The sequence below is a fragment of the Streptopelia decaocto genome (genome assembly GCF_964273445.1).
Source record: "Streptopelia decaocto genome assembly, chromosome: 7".
In the NCBI taxonomy this organism is placed as follows: domain Eukaryota; kingdom Metazoa; phylum Chordata; class Aves; order Columbiformes; family Columbidae; genus Streptopelia; species Streptopelia decaocto.
In genome coordinates, this window is record NC_138661.1 from 9,409,186 (window position 1) to 9,418,002 (window position 8,817).

Sequence of the window (8,817 nt, forward strand, 5' to 3'; positions counted from 1 at the left end):
CAAGATCTGCAGTGCTGCCATCCATTTCAGGCAGTGATTTAAATGAGAAAAATGTTTTTAAACTGACTAGCTACTTGAATTTTTGCCCTCTGGCTTGTTCTCCCTCCCATTGATAGCAAAACAAAATCCCACCAATTTTTAACAGTTCTGCACTTCATTCTGTGATCATGTTTTAGAAGACTTAAAACACCACACATGTTTTAGAAGACATTTATAAGGTAAAAGAGATCTATTTTTAAGCCACATCTTGCTGTCTACAACTATCTGAAAGGAGGTTGTAGCATGGAGGGTGTTGGTGTTCTCCCAAGTAGCAAGTGATAGGATGAGAGGAAATGGCCTCAAGTTGCTCCAGGGGAGGTTCAGATTGGATATTAGGAAAAAAATCTTCACAGAAAGGGTTGTCAGGCATTGGAACAGGCTGCCCAGGGAAGTGGTGGAGTCACCATCCCTGGAGGGGTTTAAAAAGCATTTAGACGAGGTTCTTAGGGACATGGTTTAGTGCTAGAGTGAGGTTATGGTTGGACTCGATGATCCTGAGGGTGTCTTTCAAATGAAATTATTGTATAATTCTATGATTTTGGCTGTCACCATGCTGTACATTGTGATGGCCAGGTGATCTAGGCATGCTGAATAAATAAATAAATGCTGTGTTAATGGTGGAAGTGAGGTTATTTGTATGAGCAAGGTTTGCTGTCCTGAGCCAGGGCTGCAGGATTAGGCCCTACATTGCTCCTTCTTGGCAGGGTTTGATCAGTCTATCCGATAAATCAATGAGGGTTTTGTCACTCACTTGTTTACAAACAGGATTGAAACCTACATGGGTTTCTAAAACAGGCAATAAAATCATTCCTAATCTGTTATTTACTTTCAGAAATGTCAGTGTAATCTTAATCTTTGTAAGGAAATGTAGTGTATCCCAATAATTACCGTTTTGACGTCTTTTTGATTGTTCATGCTTAATTTCATGTTGGAAGACTCATTAAACATCAGGGGGGGGTTTAAGGTTTTTTTCACAATCTGAAAAACAGAAATGTATGCAAGGGGAAAAATAAAGCTTTATGGCAACATTTGTGTAATGCCAGTTACAGACTAAAAATGCAAGTTACTGCCATTGCTTTATATAGTGCTCTCAGATTTAAATAGAGATCTTTGCAACACCCTCACAGTATCATAGGTCTTGAGTGACATTAACAAACTCCAAATGAGAGGAAGACACAGGCCCCTGCAGTTTTTCCCTGGTCCTGTCTACACACAAAAATCACTGCAGTAATTAATGTGTAAACAACTGCATCGCTGCCTCTTCAAGTTATCCTCCAACACCCACTTTTGTCCTGTTGCAAGCTAACACATTTGCCAACAAGCAGTAATTAAGCAGAGAAGCCGTGGGTGACAGTTTACAGCATCAATGTCAACTTGTCTGCGACTCTATTGGGCTCCTGCTCTCTTGTTCTTGAGGTGAATTGTCTTCAACATCGGTGTCTCTTCCAGAAAGGACTCTGTTAAGGGAACACAGACAAGGCAGAAACCTAAACATTTCTTCTCCCCTATTGCAACCATGACCCTGGGTAGTAAATTAACTTATTTTCCTCCTCTGATGGTATTGCTCCAATCTTGTGTTATCACCAGCAGAGGCAACTACAAGAAGCAACACCAAAATGTGCCCAAACTCACAGAAGATGGTAGGGCAGGGGTAGCTGGCTGCTTGCCCTATTCTGCCTTCTCAAAAGGTCAAACCAAGAACTTCACACATGGGTCATGAATAATCCCCGCGCCAGTAGAGGTGAATTTACCCCGCTGGTGTCAGCTGTTATTTTTCATGCTCAGAAGCAAGGAGCATATCCTGGGATATGGTAGATTTCAAAAAATGGTACCAGATGATACCACCACCTGTCCAGCCCCTAAACTACCACTTCCTACCCCTGAGCCACTGGGTGTTTGTGGCCTGGAGGATGAACACGCTGTAATAATGTCAGACATGCAGCTGCTCTGTGGGTGGCCACACTTGAACAAGTTTTAGGCAGGAAGGATCCTGCCAGGCTTGTCCCATCCATCTTGCCATAGGTTCAGTTATTGTCACCTGAACAGGATGGGCTCATGGTGCCTGTCCTCCCACACCAGTAAGGCAGCATGACCACACGTGTCCATGCTGTGTCCAGCTCCTGCCCACTCCACCTTTCTGTGTGGATGCTGTGACCCCATGGAACAGGCAGGATTCGGACAGAGCATGGACACAGCCCCCCAGGATTCTTGTGGGACCCAACTCACAACAGCTAGTGGGACTGAACCAAAGAGGTGGAGGATGCATTGGGAGATAAGGGAGGTAGGTCTAAAACAGTGACTTGGGAAGTGTGAAAAAAGAGGACCCAAGGTAAAAGAGTAGGCAAAGGAGAATAAGGAAGGTGGGAAATAATAAAAGATATGAACAGTAATGCTTAAAAGCATACTAGAGCTGCAGATATTAAAACGAATTTTCCATTTCAAGGTCTGCTTGTTAATATTATCAGCTGTACTCAGCAGACCAGTCCCTGCTTTCCTAGGCAGTTTTACTCATACTTTTAACTGGCGCTTCCTTTTGCTGCTCCCAGATCTAGATGCCAGGTTTTACAGGAGAACCAGTTATAAATACAGCAGGTAAACATGCATTCTCCCAGGCCTGAGGAAACTGAGCCGCTGCCAGCAGTGAGAGACAGTTGGCCATTCCCTGGTGAACATCAGGGAATTCACTGAAATCCCAGTTCGTGCTTTAAGCACAGTACAAAGACACAGTGCCTTACCCCCAAACGCTCACAGCCCAAGCAGAGACGGGAGATATAACACATCATGCAGAGAAAGCTGTGTGAGAGCAATACATCATTGCCACACCTTGAGAGAAAGTGGTCAAATACCAACCCAGAAAATTTAGAGTGAAGAAAAGGAGAGAATAAGAGAATTATAGAATGGTTTGGGTTGGAAGGGGCCTTCAAAGCTCATCTAGTCCAACCTCTGCCATGAGCAGGGACATCTTCACTCAGATCAGGTTGCTCAGAACCTCATCCAGCCTGGCCTGGGATGTCTTCAGGGATGGGGCATCCACCACCTCTCCAGGCAACCTGGGACAGGGTCTCACCACCCTCTAGCATAAACCATTTACTCATGTCTAGCCTAAATTTACCCTCCTTTAGTTTAAAACCATTATCCTGCTGTAACAGGCCTGCTAAAAAGTCTGTCCCCATCTTTCTTAGAGGCCCCTTTTAAGTACTGAAAGGCTGAAATGAGGTCTTCCCTGAGCCTTCTCTTCTCCAGGCTGAACACCCCCAACTCTCTCAGCCTGTCCTCCCAGCAGAGCTGTTCCAGCCTCGGATCATTTCTGTGGCTCCTCTGGCCCCTCTCCAACATGTCCATGTCTGTCCTGTGCTGAGGGCTCCAGAGCTGGATGCAGAACTACAGGTGGGGTCTCACCAGAGCAGAGCAGAGGGGCAGAATCACCTCCCTTGACCTGCTGGCCACACTTCTAAGGCTAAGGAGTTTGGTAGGAAACTGAGGCAAAGGCGTTTTAAAAGAGGAGGAGAAAAGCAGATGAAAAACAAACGCAGCTGCCCTCCAGCCCAGGCCAGGAGAGCGCAGTGAGGGAGCAGGTCTCACTCCAGCTCGCTGCTTTGGCCATAGCTGTCCCAACCTACCCGTAACAAACAGCCCCCCAGCTGTTCTCATCACAGAATCAGAGCCTGAGACATGTCATGTCCCTCTGGCCGCAAAGCTAAAGTGCTCCCCACAATACATTCAGCTACCCAAGCAGTGTCTTGGTGAGGAACTGCAGCTGTAGTGCGCTTACAGCCACGTGATGGCTTTAGAAGGACAGAACTCATGAGAAACTACTTGTTTCAGTTCTCTTTTTCAGAAACAGTTACAAAATGGCTTCAAAAAGCAGCGTTTCTCTTGTAATATGAGAGCAAAAAGATCTCATCTGCACCACAGTAGTCTCATCTACCTATTGGTCCAAAGTCCTTCTTAATATTTTTGGCCAGTGATGGGTTACATTCCCAGCTGCTTTGCAGAAGTGATGAGAACTGCACTGAAATATGCAGTTTAATTTTCAAGACAAAAAACCTCACAGACTCAGTGAGAATTCTTAAAAATAACATTGTAGCTAGTCAGTAATTAACTATGGCTCCCTCTAAGCTTCCAGGCCTTTACTAACTGCCAATTTCAATGACTAAACTTCATCCAAGAGCAATAAATACAAGTGCTACTTAGCATTGCTTCACAGACTGGAACACAAGCTAACACCACAATCTGCTGAGTACACAACTGGAGACTGTTGTTTATAACATTAGGCTGCTTTCTCCCTGCCCCCAAAATCATTTTTAGTAGCCCTTTTCTCCATCAGCATCACGCTGTTTCAGATTTTTTATTTCAAACACAAGGATGAGACTTTTCACTGTACAAAATCCTCCCCAGGAGCTGTTTGAAACTCCCCAGATGAGCAAAGTGCATTGATCTCCCCATGACCACCCCCCAACACTCTCAAGACGATGGCAAATGAACTTACCACCCTGGAAGATCTCCTCCTGCGTGGTTGTCCTGCCGTAGCCTGACGTTACTCCCAACTCTACTCACCAAGAGGTAGCATACATGCTTTTCGTCAGCAGATTTATTTCAGAGTCTTCTGGTTTTTTCCTCTTCCTGCTGCAGATTACTTCCTCCTAAACACTGCGTTTCACAACACGCACTGACAGAGAGAGACCCGAGTCATCATCTAGCTGTTACTACCCAGTTCTTAGACTCCAGGTCCTGATCTCCACCTATTTGGTATAACTTTCTGCAGAGCTGGACCTGGCTCAAACTCTGTTGAAGGGCCAAGTTCCCACCATCTTCAGTGGTATAAGATCAGAGCCTTTTCAGTTCTAGAAGACACTGGTTGAAAGGACTGCTCAGCTTTCAGTGGTTTGTCTCCCAGACACAGCAGCAACGCCATTGCTTCATTCTTAATCCACCAGAAGCTTCATTTTATCCCAAGGAACAAACCCTCTAAAACTGCCTCTCTACCCAGTTCCTCTTGTGAGCACTTTCCTGCCCAGACATCCTTGGACAGACATAGGAGAGCAAACTAGTTCATTTGAAATAATACAGCTTTCCTCTTAAACAAACGGTATGTGGAATTCACAGTGACATTGTTGAGGGAGAAGGTTATATGCAATGTCAAGTTTGAGACAGTTTCTAAGAAATTATGTAGAAGTTCTGTACAAATCTAAAGGCTGCACCTCAGTTGACGCAGCTCAGTATGCTGCTGTTATTCTCCAGGCAGTCCCTCGATCCTGTTGAACCGAAGGATGCAGTTCCCTAGCTCAGTACCTGAGGAGGGCTGCTGTAGGGGGAAAAACAATGGAGAGACAGCTGAGAGGCAGCAAGGATCGCAAGGCTTTATCAGACTTTGTGTTAAGCTGCTGAAGATGGGAAAGTAAGAGGAGCCAGAGGATAGGTGAGGTACGGAAGAAAGAGGCCTTTCTCTGGGAATCTGAAGGTGTCATGAATTCCCTGCTTCCTCTAGGAGTAAAACGTAGGCACTAACTCAGCGAAGGCCAAAAGTGAGAGAAAATAAGATAGTTGAGCAGATAGGATCCCTGTCTGACCAGCCAGCTCTCTCCTGAATTTAGTGCTGTACACACATCTCCTGTCACTGGGGCTACCCCAAATCTCCATTAAATCACGTCTTAAAAACAAGGCAAGGGCTAATGCCACCCCTTCAGGCTCCAGTTACCAGAAAGCTGAAGGCAGAATCCTGCTAGACCAAGGCTTCATCTGCAGTCAGGGAAAAGAGGCAACTCCAGTGAGCCACTATGCTAAAGGTCCAAATATCCTCTGGGAAGTGTCCCTGTTCCCCGGCTGACTCCAGAGGCTGAGCATCCAAACTCAGTGTTTCAGCGGAGAGCCCTACGCGCTGGAGCCCGTGCGTGTGCTGTATGTGCCAGCGAGCTCAGCGAGGAGCTGCCGTCCTCTGTTTATCTGCAGGACTGAAATCCCAGCATGAACCGCACTGATATAAATCGCAAAAGCTCTCACCAACCTCAGTGAGTTCAGGATCAGACCACACAAGCAGCAGCACATTTGTTTGAAGTTCAGGACTTATCGTTTGTTGCTCCAGTATCACTAGTTCTGTTCAAACTGGCAGAAGCTGGGTCCTGCCAGGGGGGACAGCAGCTTCCAGAAAACAGAATTACATTTCTCCTCCTCCTTGGCAGCTCTTTAACCACTTACGGCTTTGATTAATCTCATCATCCTCCTTCTCTCCAGCTTGCAAAGGCCTGGCTTATCTGATCTCACATACCAGCTCAACATCAACTACGCATTTCTGATCCCACGAGCAGTGATGTAGCTCTGAGGGTTTAAGGACGGAAGCGGGTTTGTGGGGAGAATTGGGAAGAACATGGTTTATTTGACCAATTCATGCAATCGGAGAGAGGAAGGCAAAAAAGACTGCCAAGTTTCAGGGCAAACAAGTAATCTTTTTTATTCCTTCTCTTCCCCGTCTCTCAGACAAGGCTCCTTCTACCAGTTGCTCTGGTTGACTTGCCGCCTTCCCACACACACAGCAAATACATTTCTCACCGTAAAGCTGGATGCCACGCTGTGGTTAACATCCTCCCTCTAGAAAGTATGATTGGGCTCCAGTTTGTTAGAACGGTACGTTAAAAGATACCGTGAAAGATCTTTTAATGCCTATGTGGGAGGTTTGCTAAGAAGAAACTGCAAATTAACAGGTTCTCATTTACAAGAGCTAATAATAGACAAGAATGTCGCTATGACTGCAGAGACTACTACAAAACTACACTTTCCATTTCACAAGGACTGGGTGGCTGGGCTCCCAACACCAGCAGAAGGATGGGAGGCAGGAACAGGCAGGGTCCTTATGCTTGAAAAGAAAAATGCTCTATTTATACTTTGTGCCAAAAGTCTGTATATTCAAATGAGCTGCGGAAAAAAAAAAAATAGAGAAAAGTCATTTCGGGACAAGAATTGAGAAGTGATTCAGCCAACAAGCCTAGAGAAAATGTCAAAGTCTAAACAAAATGGTGATTCTTTCGTTTGGAAATATTGTTAAAGATTTACTCAATTTCCACTTTTTTAAAAAAATCAATAAATTAACTAAAATATTTAAGCATGGACTTGAAACATTTAAATTGAACTATTTTAACACTTCTTTGTTCAACCTAAAATTAAATGCTTGTCAGCTGTATTTTGTTTTGAAAATATCTCAACAGGAAAAAAAAATAGAAATAAACAAAACCCCCACCCAAACAAAACCAACAACAAACACAAAACAAAACAAAACAAGAAAACTGCAGTGATTTGCATAGCTCAAGTGATTGCAGAGCGCCTGGTACCGTCTCAGTTTTGTCACTCCTCGTGTGGCACTCGCACCTGGGAGACATGACCTACAGTTATCAGGAAAAGCTTTGGTATGTGCTGCCTGGCTTGAATGTGACTTTGTATTACAAAAATCACACTCTTTCTCTCTGATTATACAAAGCACCTGGCAAGCCCGATGCAACCACTACCTTCACATCCTCCTGAAGATAAAGAACATCTCTCTTGCTTGCACAGAGGTTGCTTTGCCTGTGGTGAAGGTGTGTTGTGGGCTGTGTCACGACCCATCTGCTTCCATCCAGCCCAGCTACCAGTGTCTAGGGGGAGATCCACTCCCTGGGAGAAACGTTCCACCCAGAGACCTGCTATCTGTGGTTATGGATGTGCTAAAGCCACAGGTCCTCTTGCTGAAACCCAATTTCACCCGTAACTCTGCATCTTTCCCTATCTACAGTGTTTCCAGGTGCCAGGCGGATGCCACATTTTGGGTTTGTATTTTTTTTTTCCCCCTTCCCCTGGCTCCTGTGAGTTGGGTGTTGCCAGAGGCAGAAGCGTTACTGTTGAGCAAACCTTTTCTGGCACTCGCTCTTTTGGCAAGTACAGCATTTTCAGTAATTTCCGTTCAGAGGAAGAACAAAAAGCTTAAGGAGGGTAGAGTTCTAGTGAGAACTATTTTCCTATGTTCATTTTTCTTGGCTTCCCTTGCTCAGCCCATGCCATTCAGAGACCTAAGAAATCAATGCATTAAAATAAATAACTTTTTCTAGATGAAGCGTGCTCCGCTGCACAGGTGCTCCAAGTCTCTGCAAAGCTGCATCCAAATGGGTACAGCCCCACAGCCAAACCACCCACTGCCACCCCATGACAACCCCACCCCACCAGCAAGAGCTGAGACCAGCAGGGCTTTGCTCTTCCAACGCTCCACAAAGGCCCTTGTTGAAAAAGGCTCCACACCACTGCATGGGCAGGACCCATCGCACAAAGGTCTACCAGTAGATCTTCACATGACATCAAGCTGGACATGACATCAGGCTGGAGAGTTGAGCGGGGAATAACCTAATGAAATTTAACAAGGGAAAGTGTAGCGTCCTGCATCTGGGCAGGAACAACCCCAGGTTCCAGTATAGGTTGGGAAATTACATATTAGAGAGCAGTGTAGGGGAAAGGGACCTGGGGGTCCTGGTGGACAGCAGGATGACCATGAGCCAGCACTGTGCCCTTGTGGCCAGGAAGGCCAATGGCATCCTGGGGTGTATTAGAAGGGGGGTGGTTAGTAGGTCGAGAGAGGTTCTCCTTCCCCTCTACTCCGCCCTGGTGAGACCCCATCTGGAATATTGTGTCCAGTTCTGGGCCCCTCAGTTCCAGCAGGACAGGGAACTGCTGGAGAGAGTCCAGCGTAGGGCAACAAAGATGATGAAGGGAGTGGAGCACCTCCCTTATGAAGAAAGGCTGAGGGAGCTGGGGCTCTTTAGT

General features: G+C 45.8%; 1 long non-coding RNA gene across 1 annotated transcript; it reads right to left on the reverse strand.

Annotated features, from left to right (window-relative positions):
• Positions 1-927: 927 nt before the first annotated feature.
• LOC309442448 lies at positions 928-6,302 on the reverse strand. The gene is made up of 3 exons (XR_014184615.1): positions 6,044-6,302; positions 4,529-4,708; positions 928-1,017 (listed from the first exon to the last, which is right to left on the reverse strand). It is a non-coding gene; the product is annotated as an uncharacterized lncRNA (long non-coding RNA).
• Positions 6,303-8,817: the final 2,515 nt, after the last annotated feature.